Consider the following 14,745-nt stretch of genomic DNA (forward strand, 5'->3'; position numbering starts at 1 on the left):
GTGCAAGGAGGCATACTGTAGCTCTTGTAAGACAATGATTAATGTTAGAAGCAAGAGGGTCTAGCACCCTCTTTAGCATTGTGAATTGAGTTACCTGTTGAAGGGAATACTGCCTAACTCTCAGTGTTTTTATGGGTGAGGATCCTCAAGTTTGTGCAAAGTTACCTCTTTCAAGTCAAGGGAACCAACCCTCCAACTCTTGGAAGAGAAGTAGGAATGTTAGAAACAGGAGGGTCAAGCACCTTGTTTCCCAAGGAGAATTGATATACTGCTTTCAAGTAATAATGCCTACAACTCAGTGTGTTCATGGGTGAGGAATACCACCTTTGTGCAATATAACCCCCTAAAAGGGATTGGAAGAAGCACTGTTGAATTTGAGAGAGAATCATTAATGTTAGAAAGAAAAGGGTCTACCACCTTGTTCAGCATTGTGAACTGAGTTAGCTGTGTAAAGGAATACTGAGTACCTCTCAGCGTTTTCATGGGTCAGGAACACAACTTTGGCAAAATATCCCATACAAGCGAATGGAAGAGTCCTGGTAGCTCTTGTAAGAGAGTCATGAATGTTAGAAGCAACAGGGCTTGGCAACTTGTTTAGCATTGTGAATTGACTTAGCTTTTTAAAGGAATACTGCCTGCTTGTCAGTTTTCATGTGCTAAGAAGATCACCTTTGTGCAAAATTAACTCTGTGAAGTGAATGGAGAAACACTGTAGCTCTTGTAAGTAAACCATGAATGTTAGAAGGAAGAGGGTCAAACACTTTCTTCAGCATTGTGAATTGAGTTAGTTGTTTCATGGAACACTACCTACCTCTCAAGATTTTCAGGGATGAGGACTCCAGGTTTTTTCCAAATTGCCCCATTCCAGAGAATGGAAGATGCCCTGTAGGCCTTCTAAGAGAGACAGGACTGTTAACAGGAAGAGAGCCTAGCACTCTGAGGATTCTCAACTGAGTTAGCTGTCTAAGGACATACTGATTCCTCTCAGTGTTTTTATGTGTGAGTACCTTCAACTTTGTGCAAAATCACCTCTTTGAAGTGACTGGATCCAGCGGTGCTTATGTTGTAAGAAAAGGATGAATGTTACAAGCAGGAGGGTGAAGCAGATTGTCTTCGGATGAGACTTGAGTAACTTGTTTCAAGGAATACTGCCTACCACTTAGTGTTTCCAGGGATGAGGAGTATCGCCTTTGTGCAACATCACCCTTTGCAGAGAATGGAAGAATCTCTGAATCTCTTCTAAGAAAATGTTTGAGGGTAGAAGCAAGAGGGTCTAGCAACTTGGGTAACAGTGTGAGTAGAGTGAAGTTTTTAAAGGAAGACCACCTGCCACTCAGGGTTTGAAAGTGTGAGGAACTTCCTTTTGCTGCAAAATTGCCTGTTTCAATGAAGGGAAGGATTACTGGGTGTCTGGTAGGAGAACCACAAAGCTTACAGGAAAGGTGCTCTAGCACTTTGTTTAGCAGCTTCAATTGATTTAGCCTTCAAAAGGAACACTGCCTATCTGTCAGGGTTTGACAGTGTGAGCATTTCTGTCTTTGTGCCAATAGACCTTTCCACTGAATGGAACAGGCACTGTCTCTCTTGAAAGCAGATGTCAAGGTTTGCAGCAGGAGTTGCAAGCACATTGTTTCCCTGTGAGAGTTGAATTAGCATTTGAAAGGAATGCTTGCCAAATGAAAGCCTTTGACAATGGAGAACCATTCACTCCTTGAAAAATACGCTCTTCAGGCCAAAGGGACACACACTAGTAGCTCAGGGCCTGATGCAGTGTGTGAGAGACAGGAATATTTTGCAACTTGTCTTCCTATGAGAAATAAGTTACCTGTTGAAAGGAATACTGACTACCTCTGAGTTTTTTCATGGGTGAGGAACATCACCGGTTGGCCAAATACCTGCATTGAACTGAATGGAAGAAGAACAGTTTAGGATGTATGAAAACCATTCATTCTAGGAGCAAGAGGGTCTGGAATGTTGTTCAAAAGTGAGAATTGAGTGAGCTTTACAAAGGAATACTACCTGTCTCTCAGGCTTTTACAGTGTGAAGAATAGTAGCTTTGTGCAAAATAGGCCTGTTGCAATGTAAGGAAGAAGCACTGTTTCTCCTGTAAGAGAACCATAAGTGTTACAAGCAAGAGGGTCAAGCACCTTGTGAAGCATGGTGAATTGAGTTACCTGTTTAAGGGAACACTGCGTAACTGTCAGTGTTTTCACGGGGAGAAACTTCAATGTTCTGTAAAATAGGCCATTCAAGTGAAAGGAGGCATACTGTAGCTCTTGTAAGACAATGATTAATGTTAGAAGCAAGAGGGTCTAGCACCCTCTTAAGCATTGTGAACTGAGTTACCTGTTGAAGGGAATACTGCCTAACTCTCAGTGTTTTTATGGGTGAGGATCCTCAAGTTTGTGCAAAATTACCTCTTTCAAGTCAAGGGAACAAACCCTCCAACTCTTGGAAGAGAAGTAGGAATGTTAGAAACAGGAGGGTCAAGCACCGTGTTTCCCAAGGAGAATTGATATACTTCTTTCAAGGAATAATGCCTACAACTCAGTGTGTTCATGGGTGAGGAATACCACCTTTGTGCAATATAACCCGCTAAAAGGGATTGGAAGAAGCACTGTCGAACTTGAGAGAGAATCATTAATGTTAGAAAGAAAAGGGTCTACCACCTTGTTCAGCATTGTGAACTGAGTTAGCTGTGTAAAGGAATACTGAGTACCTCTCAGCGTTTTCATGGGTCAGGAACACAACTTTGCAAAATATCCCATACAAGCGAATGGAAAATTCCTGGTAGCTCTTGTAAGAGAGTCATGAATGTTAGAAGCAACAGGGCTTGGCAACTTGTTTAGCATTGTGAATTGACTTAGCTTTTTAAATGAATACTGTCTGCTTGTCAGTTTTCATGTGCTAAGAAGATCACCTTTGTGCAAAATTAACTCTGTGAAGTGAAAGGAGAAACACTGTAGCTCTTGTAAGAAATCCATGAATGTTAGAAGGAAGAGGGTCAAACACTTCCTTCAGCATTGTGAATTGAGTTAGTTGTTTCATGGAATACTGCCTACCTCTCAAGATTTTCAGGGATGAGGACTCCAGGTTTTTTCCAAATTGCCCCATTCCAGAGAATGGAAGATGCCCTGTAGGCCTTCTAAGAGAGACAGGACTGTTAACAGGAAGAGAGCCTAGCACTCTGAGGATTCTCAACTGAGTTAGCTGTCTAAGGACATACTGATACCTCTCAGTGTTTTTATGTGTGAGTACCTTCAACTTTGTGCAAAATCACCTCTTTGAAGTGACTGGATCCAGCGGTGCTTATGTTGTAAGAAAAGGCTGAATGTTACAAGCAGGAGGGTGAAGCAGATTGTCTTCGGATGAGACTTGAGTAACTTGTTTCAAGGAATACTGCCTACCACTTAGTGTTTCCAGGGATGAGGAGTATCACCTTTGTGCAACATCACCCTTTGAAAAGAATGGAAGAATCTCTGAGGCTCTTCTAAGAAAATGTTTGAGGGTAGAAGCAAGAGGGTCTAGCAACTTGTGTAAAAGTGTGAGTAGAGTGAAGTTTTCAAAGGAAGACCACCTGCCACTCAGGGTTTGAAAGTGTGAGGAACTTCCTTTTGCTGCAAAATTGCCTGTTTCAATGAAGGGAAGGATTACTGGGTGTCTGGTAGGAGAACCACAAAGCTTACAGGAAAGTTGCTCTAGCACTTTGTTTAGCAGCTTCAATTGATTTAGCATTCAAAAGGAACACTAAATATCTGTCAGGGTTTGACAGTGTGAGCATTTCCATCTTTGTGCCAATAGACCTTTCCACTGAATGGAACAGGCACTGTGTCTCTTGCAAGCAGATGTCAAGGTTTGCAGCAGGAGTTGCAAGCACATTGTTTCCCTGTGAGAGTTGAATTAGCATGTGAAAGGAATGCTGGCCAAATGAAAGCCTTTGACAATGGAGAATCATTCACTCCTTGAAAAATACCCGCTTCCAGCGAAATGGACATACACTTGTACCTCAGGGCCTGATGCAGTGTGTGAGAGGCAGGAATATTTTGCAACTTGTCTCCCTATGAGAAATGAGTTACCTTTTGAAAGGAATACTGACTACCCCTGACTTTTTTCATGGGTGAGGAACATCACCGTTGGGCCAAATAGCTGCATTCAACTGAATGGAAGAAGAACAGTTTAGGATGTATGAAAACCATTCATTCTAGGAGCCAGAGGGTCTGGAACGTTGTTCAAAAGTGAGAATTGAGTGAGCTTTACAAAGGAATACTACCTGTCTCTCAGGCTTTTACAGTGTGAAGAATAGTAGCTTTGTGCAAAATAGGCCTGTTGCAATGTAAGGAAGAAGCACTGTTTCTCCTGTAAGAGAACCATAAGTGTTACAAGCAAGAGGGTCAAGCAACTTTTGAAGCATGGTGAATTGAGTTACCTGTTTAAGGGAACACTGCGTAACTGTCAGTGTTTTCACGGGGAGAAACTTCAATGTTCTGTAAAATAGGCCATTCAAGTGCAAGGAGGCATACTGTAGCTCTTGTAAGACAATGATTAATGTTAGAAGCAAGAGGGTCTAGCACCCTCTTTAGCATTGTGAATTGAGTTACCTGTTGAAGGGAATACTGCCTCTCAGTGTTTTTATGGGTGAGGATCCTCAAGTTTGTGCAAAGTTACCTCTTTCAAGTCAAGGGAACCAACCCTCCAACTCTTGGAAGAGAAGTAGGAATGTTAGAAACAGGAGGGTCAAGCACCTTGTTTCCCAAGGAGAATTGATATACTGCTTTCAAGTAATAATGCCTACAACTCAGTGTGTTCATGGGTGAGGAATACCACCTTTGTGCAATATAACCCCCTAAAAGGGATTGGAAGAAGCACTGTTGAATTTGAGAGAGAATCATTAATGTTAGAAAGAAAAGGGTCTACCACCTTGTTCAGCATTGTGAACTGAGTTAGCTGTGTAAAGGAATACTGAGTACCTCTCAGCGTTTTCATGGGTCAGGAACACAACTTTGGCAAAATATCCCATACAAGCGAATGGAAGAGTCCTGGTAGCTCTTGTAAGAGAGTCATGAATGTCAGAAGCAACAGGGCTTGGCAACTTGTTTAGCATTGTGAATTGACTTAGCTTTTTAAAGGAATACTGCCTGCTTGTCAGTTTTCATGTGCTAAGAAGATCACCTTTGTGCAAAATTAACTCTGTGAAGTGAATGGAGAAACACTGTAGCTCTTGTAAGTAAACCATGAATGTTAGAAGGAAGAGGGTCAAACACTTTCTTCAGCATTGTGAATTGAGTTAGTTGTTTCATGGAATACTACCTACCTCTCAAGATTTTCAGGGATGAGGACTCCAGGTTTTTTCCAAATTGCCCCATTCCAGAGAATGGAAGATGCCCTGTAGGCCTTGTAAGAGAGACAGGACTGTTAACAGGAAGAGAGCCTAGCACTCTGAGGATTCTCAACTGAGTTAGCTGTCTAAGGACATACTGATTCCTCTCAGTGTTTTTATGTGTGAGTACCTTCAACTTTGTGCAAAATCACCTCTTTGAAGTGACTGGATCCAGCGGTGCTTATGTTGTAAGAAAAGGATGAATGTTACAAGCAGGAGGGTGAAGCAGATTGTCTTCGGATGAGACTTGAGTAACTTGTTTCAAGGAATACTGCCTACCACTTAGTGTTTCCAGGGATGAGGAGTATCGCCTTTGTGCAACATCACCCTTTGAAGAGAATGGAAGAATCTCTGAATCTCTTCTAAGAAAATGTTTGAGGGTAGAAGCAAGAGGGTCTAGCAACTTGGGTAACAGTGTGAGTAGAGTGAAGTTTTTAAAGGAAGACCACCTGCCACTCAGGGTTTGAAAGTGTGAGGAACTTCCTTTTGCTGCAAAATTGCCTGTTTCAATGAAGGGAAGGATTACTGGTTGTCTGGTAGGAGAACCACAAAGCTTACAGGAAAGGTGCTCTAGCACTTTGTTTAGCAGCTTCAATTGATTTAGCCTTCAAAAGGAACACTGCCTATCTGTCAGGGTTTGACAGTGTGAGCATTTCTGTCTTTGTGCCAATAGACCTTTCCACTGAATGGAACAGGCACTGTGTCTCTTGCAAGCAGATGTCAAGGTTTGCAGCAGGAGTTGCAAGCACATTGTTTCCCTGTGAGAGTTGAATTAGCATTTGAAAGGAATGCTTGCCAAATGAAAGCCTTTGACAATGGAGAACCATTCACTCCTTGAAAAATACGCTCTTCAGGCGAAAGGGACACACACTAGTAGCTCAGGGCCTGATGCAGTGTGTGAGAGACAGGAATATTTTGCAACTTGTCTTCCTATGAGAAATAAGTTACCTGTTGATAGGAATACTGACTACCTCTGAGTTTTTTCATGGGTGAGGAACATCACCGGTTGGCCAAATACCTGCATTCAACTGAATGGAAGAAGAACAGTTTAGGATGTATGAAAACCATTCATTCTAGGAGCAAGAGGGTCTGGAATGTTGTTCAAAAGTGAGAATTGAGTGAGCTTTACAAAGGAATACTACCTGTCTCTCAGGCTTTTACAGTGTGAAGAATAGTAGCTTTGTGCAAAATAGGCCTGTTGCAATGTAAGGAAGAAGCACTGTTTCTCCTGTAAGAGAACCATAAGTGTTACAAGCAAGAGGGTCAAGCACCTTGTGAAGCATGGTGAATTGAGTTACCTGTTTAAGGGAACACTGCGTAACTGTCAGTGTTTTCACGGGGAGAAACTTCAATGTTCTGTAAAATAGGCCATTCAAGTGAAAGGAGGCATACTGTAGCTCTTGTAAGACAATGATTAATGTTAGAAGCAAGAGGGTCTAGCACCCTCTTAAGCATTGTGAATTGAGTTACCTGTTGAAGGGAATACTGCCTAACTCTCAGTGTTTTTATGGGTGAGGATCCTCAAGTTTGTGCAAAGTTACCTCTTTCAAGTCAAGGGAACCAACCCTCCAACTCTTGGAAGAGAAGTAGGAATGTTAGAAACAGGAGGGTCAAGCACCTTGTTTCCCAAGGAGAATTGATATACTTCTTTCAAGGAATAATGCCTACAACTCAGTGTGTTCATGGGTGAGGAATACCACCTTTGTGCAATATAACCCCCTAAAAGGGATTGGAAGAAGCACTGTTGAATTTGAGAGAGAATCATTAATGTTAGAAAGAAAAGGGTCTACCACCTTGTTCAGCATTGTGAACTGAGTTAGCTGTGTAAAGGAATACTGAGTACCTCTCAGCGTTTTCATGGGTCAGGAACACAACTTTGGCAAAATATCCCATACAAGCGAATGGAAGAGTCCTGGTAGCTCTTGTAAGAGAGTCATGAATGTTAGAAGCAACAGGGCTTGGCAACTTGTTTAGCATTGTGAATTGACTTAGCTTTTTAAAGGAATACTGCCTGCTTGTCCGAGTTTTCATGTGCTAAGAAGATCACCTTTGTGCAAAATTGCCTCTGTGAAGTGAATGGAGAAACACTGTGGCTCTTGTAAGAAAACCATGAATGTTAGAAGGAAGAGGGTCAAACACCTTCTTCAGCATTGTGAATTGAGTTAGTTGTTTCATGGAATACTACCTACCTCTCAAGATTTTCAGGGATGAGGACTCCAGGTTTTTTCCAAATTGCCCCATTCCAGAGAATGGAAGATGCCCTGTAGGCCTTCTAAGAGAGACAGGACTGTTAACAGGAAGAGAGCCTAGGACTCTGAGGATTCTCAACTGAGTTAGCTGTCTAAGGACATACTGATACCTCTCAGTGTTTTTATGTGTGAGTACCTTCAACTTTGTGCAAAATCACCTCTTTGAAGTGACTGGATCCAGCGGTGCTTATCTTGTAAGAAAAGGCTGAATGTTACAAGCAGGAGGGTGAAGCAGATTGTCTTCGGATGAGACTTGAGTAACTTGTTTCAAGGAATACAGCCTACCACTTAGTGTTTCCAGGGATGAGGAGTATCACCTTTGTGCAACATCACCCTTTGAAGAGAATGGAAGAATCTCTGAATCTCTTCTAAGAAAATGTTTGAGGGTAGAAGCAAGAGGGTCTAGCAACTTGTGTAACAGTGTGAGTAGAGTGAAGTTTTTAAAGGAAGACCACCTGCCACTCAGGGTTTGAAAGTGTGAGGAACTTGCTTTTGGTGCAAAATTGCCTGTTTCAATGAAGGGAAGGATTACTGGGTGTCTGGTAGGAGAACCACAAAGCTTACAGGAAAGGTGCTCTAGCACTTTGTTTAGCAGCTTCAATTGATTTAGCATTCAAAAGGAACACTGCCTATCTGTCAGGGTTTGACAGTGTGAGCATTTCCATCTTTGTGCCAATAGACCTTTCCACTGAATGGAACAGGCACTGTGTCTCTTGCAAGCAGATGTCAAGGTTTGCAGCAGGAGTTGCAAGCACATTGTTTCCCTGTGAGAGTTGAATTAGCATGTGAAAGGAATGCTGGCCAAATGAAAGCCTTTGACAATGGAGAATCATTCACTCCTTGAAAAATACCCGCTTCCAGCGAAATGGACATACACTTGTACCTCAGGGCCTGATGCAGTGTGTGAGAGGCAGGAATATTTTGCAACTTGTCTCCCTATGAGAAATGAGTTACCTTTTGAAAGGAATACTGACTACCCCTGACTTTTTTCATGGGTGAGGAACATCACCGTTGGGCCAAATAGCTGCATTCAACTGAATGGAAGAAGAACAGTTTAGGATGTATGAAAACCATTCATTCTAGGAGCAAGAGGGTCTGGAACGTTGTTCAAAAGTGAGAATTGAGTGAGCTTTACAAAGGAATACTACCTGTCTCTCAGGCTTTTACAGTGTGAAGAATAGTAGCTTTGTGCAAAATAGGCCTGTTGCAATGTAAGGAAGAAGCACTGTTTCTCCTGTAAGAGAACCATAAGTGTTACAAGCAAGAGGGTCAAGCAACTTTTGAAGCATGGTGAATTGAGTTACCTGTTTAAGGGAACACTGCGTAACTGTCAGTGTTTTCACGGGGAGAAACTTCAATGTTCTGTAAAATAGGCCATTCAAGTGCAAGGAGGCATACTGTAGCTCTTGTAAGACAATGATTAATGTTAGAAGCAAGAGGGTCTAGCACCCTCTTTAGCATTGTGAATTGAGTTACCTGTTGAAGGGAATACTGCCTAACTCTCAGTGTTTTTATGGGTGAGGATCCTCAAGTTTGTGCAAAGTTACCTCTTTCAAGTCAAGGGAACCAACCCTCCAACTCTTGGAAGAGAAGTAGGAATGTTAGAAACAGGAGGGTCAAGCACCTTGTTTCCCAAGGAGAATTGATATACTGCTTTCAAGTAATAATGCCTACAACTCAGTGTGTTCATGGGTGAGGAATACCACCTTTGTGCAATATAACCCCCTAAAAGGGATTGGAAGAAGCACTGTTGAATTTGAGAGAGAATCATTAATGTTAGAAAGAAAAGGGTCTACCACCTTGTTCAGCATTGTGAACTGAGTTAGCTGTGTAAAGGAATACTGAGTACCTCTCAGCGTTTTCATGGGTCAGGAACACAACTTTGGCTAAATATCCCATACAAGCGAATGGAAGAGTCATGGTAGCTCTTGTAAGAGAGTCATGAATGTTAGAAGCAACAGGGCTTGCCAACTTGTTTAGCATTGTGAATTGACTTAGCTTTTTAAAGGAATACTGCCTGCTTGTCAGTTTTCATGTGCTAAGAAGATCACCTTTGTGCAAAATTAACTCTGTGAAGTGAATGGAGAAACACTGTAGCTCTTGTAAGTAAACCATGAATGTTAGAAGGAAGAGGGTCAAACACTTTCTTCAGCATTGTGAATTGAGTTAGTTGTTTCATGGAACACTACCTACCTCTCAAGATTTTCAGGGATGAGGACTCCAGGTTTTTTCCAAATTGCCCCATTCCAGAGAATGGAAGATGCCCTGTAGGCCTTCTAAGAGAGACAGGACTGTTAACGGGAAGAGAGCCTAGCACTCTGAGGATTCTCAACTGAGTTAGCTGTCTAAGGACATACTGATTCCTCTCAGTGTTTTTATGTGTGAGTACCTTCAACTTTGTGCAAAATCACCTCTTTGAAGTGACTGGATCCAGCGGTGCTTATGTTGTAAGAAAAGGATGAATGTTACAAGCAGGAGGGTGAAGCAGATTGTCTTCGGATGAGACTTGAGTAACTTGTTTCAAGGAATACTGCCTACCACTTAGTGTTTCCAGGGATGAGGAGTATCGCCTTTGTGCAACATCACCCTTTGAAGAGAATGGAAGAATCTCTGAATCTCTTCTAAGAAAATGTTTGAGGGTAGAAGCAAGAGGGTCTAGCAACTTGGGTAACAGTGTGAGTAGAGTGAAGTTTTTAAAGGAAGACCACCTGCCACTCAGGGTTTGAAAGTGTGAGGAACTTCCTTTTGCTGCAAAATTGCCTGTTTCAATGAAGGGAAGGATTACTGGGTGTCTGGTAGGAGAACCACAAAGCTTACAGGAAAGGTGCTCTAGCACTTTGTTTAGCAGCTTCAATTGATTTAGCCTTCAAAAGGAACACTGCCTATCTGTCAGGGTTTGACAGTGTGAGCATTTCTGTCTTTGTGCCAATAGACCTTTCCACTGAATGGAACAGGCACTGTGTCTCTTGCAAGCAGATGTCAAGGTTTGCAGCAGGAGTTGCAAGCACATTGTTTCCCTGTGAGAGTTGAATTAGCATTTGAAAGGAATGCTTGCCAAATGAAAGCCTTTGACAATGGAGAACCATTCACTCCTTGAAAAATACGCTCTTCAGGCCAAAGGGACACACACTAGTAGCTCAGGGCCTGATGCAGTGTGTGAGAGACAGGAATATTTTGCAACTTGTCTTCCTATGAGAAATAAGTTACCTGTTGAAAGGAATACTGACTACCTCTGAGTTTTTTCATGGGTGAGGAACATCACCGGTTGGCCAAATACCTGCATTCAACTGAATGGAAGAAGAACAGTTTAGGATGTATGAAAACCATTCATTCTAGGAGCAAGAGGGTCTGGAATGTTGTTCAAAAGTGAGAATTGAGTGAGCTTTACAAAGGAATACTACCTGTCTCTCAGGCTTTTACAGTGTGAAGAATAGTAGCTTTGTGCAAAATAGGCCTGTTGCAATGTAAGGAAGAAGCACTGTTTCTCCTGTAAGAGAACCATAAGTGTTACAAGCAAGAGGGTCAAGCACCTTGTGAAGCATGGTGAATTGAGTTACCTGTTTAAGGGAACACTGCGTAACTGTCAGTGTTTTCACGGGGAGAAACTTCAATGTTCTGTAAAATAGGCCATTCAAGTGAAAGGAGGCATACTGTAGCACTTGTAAGACAATGATTAATGTTAGAAGCAAGAGGGTCTAGCACCCTCTTAAGCATTGTGAACTGAGTTACCTGTTGAAGGGAATACTGCCTAACTCTCAGTGTTTTTATGGGTGAGGATCCTCAAGTTTGTGCAAAATTACCTCTTTCAAGTCAAGGGAACCAACCCTCCAACTCTTGGAAGAGAAGTAGGAATGTTAGAAACAGGAGGGTCAAGCACCGTGTTTCCCAAGGAGAATTGATATACTTCTTTCAAGGAATAATGCCTACAACTCAGTGTGTTCATGGGTGAGGAATACCACCTTTGTGCAATATAACCCGCTAAAAGGGATTGGAAGAAGCACTGTCGAACTTGAGAGAGAATCATTAATGTTAGAAAGAAAAGGGTCTACCACCTTGTTCAGCATTGTGAACTGAGTTAGCTGTGTAAAGGAATACTGAGTACCTCTCAGCGTTTTCATGGGTCAGGAACACAACTTTGCAAAATATCCCATACAAGCGAATGGAAAATTCCTGGTAGCTCTTGTAAGAGAGTCATGAATGTTAGAAGCAACAGGGCTTGGCAACTTGTTTAGCATTGTGAATTGACTTAGCTTTTTAAATGAATACTGTCTGCTTGTCAGTTTTCATGTGCTAAGAAGATCACCTTTGTGCAAAATTAACTCTGTGAAGTGAAAGGAGAAACACTGTAGCTCTTGTAAGAAATCCATGAATGTTAGAAGGAAGAGGGTCAAACACTTCCTTCAGCATTGTGAATTGAGTTAGTTGTTTCATGGAATACTGCCTACCTCTCAAGATTTTCAGGGATGAGGACTCCAGGTTTTTTCCAAATTGCCCCATTCCAGAGAATGGAAGATGCCCTGTAGGCCTTCTAAGAGAGACAGGACTGTTAACAGGAAGAGAGCCTAGCACTCTGAGGATTCTCAACTGAGTTAGCTGTCTAAGGACATACTGATACCTCTCAGTGTTTTTATGTGTGAGTACCTTCAACTTTGTGCAAAATCACCTCTTTGAAGTGACTGGATCCAGCGGTGCTTATGTTGTAAGAAAAGGCTGAATGTTACAAGCAGGAGGGTGAAGCAGATTGTCTTCGGATGAGACTTGAGTAACTTGTTTCAAGGAATACTGCCTACCACTTAGTGTTTCCAGGGATGAGGAGTATCACCTTTGTGCAACATCACCCTTTGAAAAGAATGGAAGAATCTCTGAGGCTCTTCTAAGAAAATGTTTGAGGGTAGAAGCAAGAGGGTCTAGCAACTTGTGTAAAAGTGTGAGTAGAGTGAAGTTTTCAAAGGAAGACCACCTGCCACTCAGGGTTTGAAAGTGTGAGGAACTTGCTTTTGGTGCAAAATTGCCTGTTTCAATGAAGGGAAGGATTACTGGGTGTCTGGTAGGAGAACCACAAAGCTTACAGGAAAGTTGCTCTAGCACTTTGTTTAGCAGCTTCAATTGATTTAGCATTCAAAAGGAACACTAAATATCTGTCAGGGTTTGACAGTGTGAGCCTTTCCATCTTTGTGCCAATAGACCTTTCCACTGAATGGAACAGGCACTGTGTCTCTTGCAAGCAGATGTCAAGGTTTGCAGCAGGAGTTGCAAGCACATTGTTTCCCTGTGAGAGTTGAATTAGCATGTGAAAGGAATGCTGGCCAAATGAAAGCCTTTGACAATGGAGAATCATTCACTCCTTGAAAAATACCCGCTTCCAGCGAAATGGACATACACTTGTACCTCAGGGCCTGATGCAGTGTGTGAGAGGCAGGAATATTTTGCAACTTGTCTCCCTATGAGAAATGAGTTACCTTTTGAAAGGAATACTGACTACCCCTGACTTTTTTCATGGGTGAGGAACATCACCGTTGGGCCAAATAGCTGCATTCAACTGAATGGAAGAAGAACAGTTTAGGATGTATGAAAACCATTCATTCTAGGAGCAAGAGGGTCTGGAACGTTGTTCAAAAGTGAGAATTGAGTGAGCTTTACAAAGGAATACTACCTGTCTCTCAGGCTTTTACAGTGTGAAGAATAGTAGCTTTGTGCAAAATAGGCCTGTTGCAATGTAAGGAAGAAGCACTGTTTCTCCTGTAAGAGAACCATAAGTGTTACAAGCAAGAGGGTCAAGCAACTTTTGAAGCATGGTGAATTGAGTTACCTGTTTAAGGGAACACTGCGTAACTGTCAGTGTTTTCACGGGGAGAAACTTCAATGTTCTGTAAAATAGGCCATTCAAGTGCAAGGAGGCATACTGTAGCTCTTGTAAGACAATGATTAATGTTAGAAGCAAGAGGGTCTAGCACCCTCTTTAGCATTGTGAATTGAGTTACCTGTTGAAGGGAATACTGCCTAACTCTCAGTGTTTTTATGGGTGAGGATCCTCAAGTTTGTGCAAAGTTACCTCTTTCAAGTCAAGGGAACCAACCCTCCAACTCTTGGAAGAGAAGTAGGAATGTTAGAAACAGGAGGGTCAAGCACCTTGTTTCCCAAGGAGAATTGATATACTGCTTTCAAGTAATAATGCCTACAACTCAGTGTGTTCATGGGTGAGGAATACCACCTTTGTGCAATATAACCCCCTAAAAGGGATTGGAAGAAGCACTGTTGAATTTGAGAGAGAATCATTAATGTTAGAAAGAAAAGGGTCTACCACCTTGTTCAGCATTGTGAACTGAGTTAGCTGTGTAAAGGAATACTGAGTACCTCTCAGCGTTTTCATGGGTCAGGAACACAACTTTGGCAAAATATCCCATACAAGCGAATGGAAGAGTCCTGGTAGCTCTTGTAAGAGAGTCATGAATGTTAGAAGCAACAGGGCTTGGCAACTTGTTTAGCATTGTGAATTGACTTAGCTTTTTAAAGGAATACTGCCTGCTTGTCAGTTTTCATGTGCTAAGAAGATCACCTTTGTGCAAAATTAACTCTGTGAAGTGAATGGAGAAACACTGTAGCTCTTGTAAGTAAACCATGAATGTTAGAAGGAAGAGGGTCAAACATTTTCTTCAGCATTGTGAATTGAGTTAGTTGTTTCATGGAACACTACCTACCTCTCAAGATTTTCAGGGATGAGGACTCCAGGTTTTTTCCAAATTGCCCCATTCCAGAGAATGGAAGATGCCCTGTAGGCCTTCTAAGAGAGACAGGACTGTTAACAGGAAGAGAGCCTAGCACTCTGAGGATTCTCAACTGAGTTAGCTGTCTAAGGACATACTGATTCCTCTCAGTGTTTTTATGTGTGAGTACCTTCAACTTTGTGCAAAATCACCTCTTTGAAGTGACTGGATCCAGCGGTGCTTATGTTGTAAGAAAAGGATGAATGTTACAAGCAGGAGGGTGAAGCAGATTGTCTTCGGATGAGACTTGAGTAACTTGTTTCAAGGAATACTGCCTACCACTTAGTGTTTCCAGGGATGAGGAGTATCGCCTTTGTGCAACATCACCCTTTGCAGAGAATGGAAGAATCTCTG

This window comes from Castor canadensis, chromosome 17 (assembly GCF_047511655.1).
Source record: "Castor canadensis chromosome 17, mCasCan1.hap1v2, whole genome shotgun sequence".
NCBI lineage: Eukaryota > Metazoa > Chordata > Mammalia > Rodentia > Castoridae > Castor > Castor canadensis.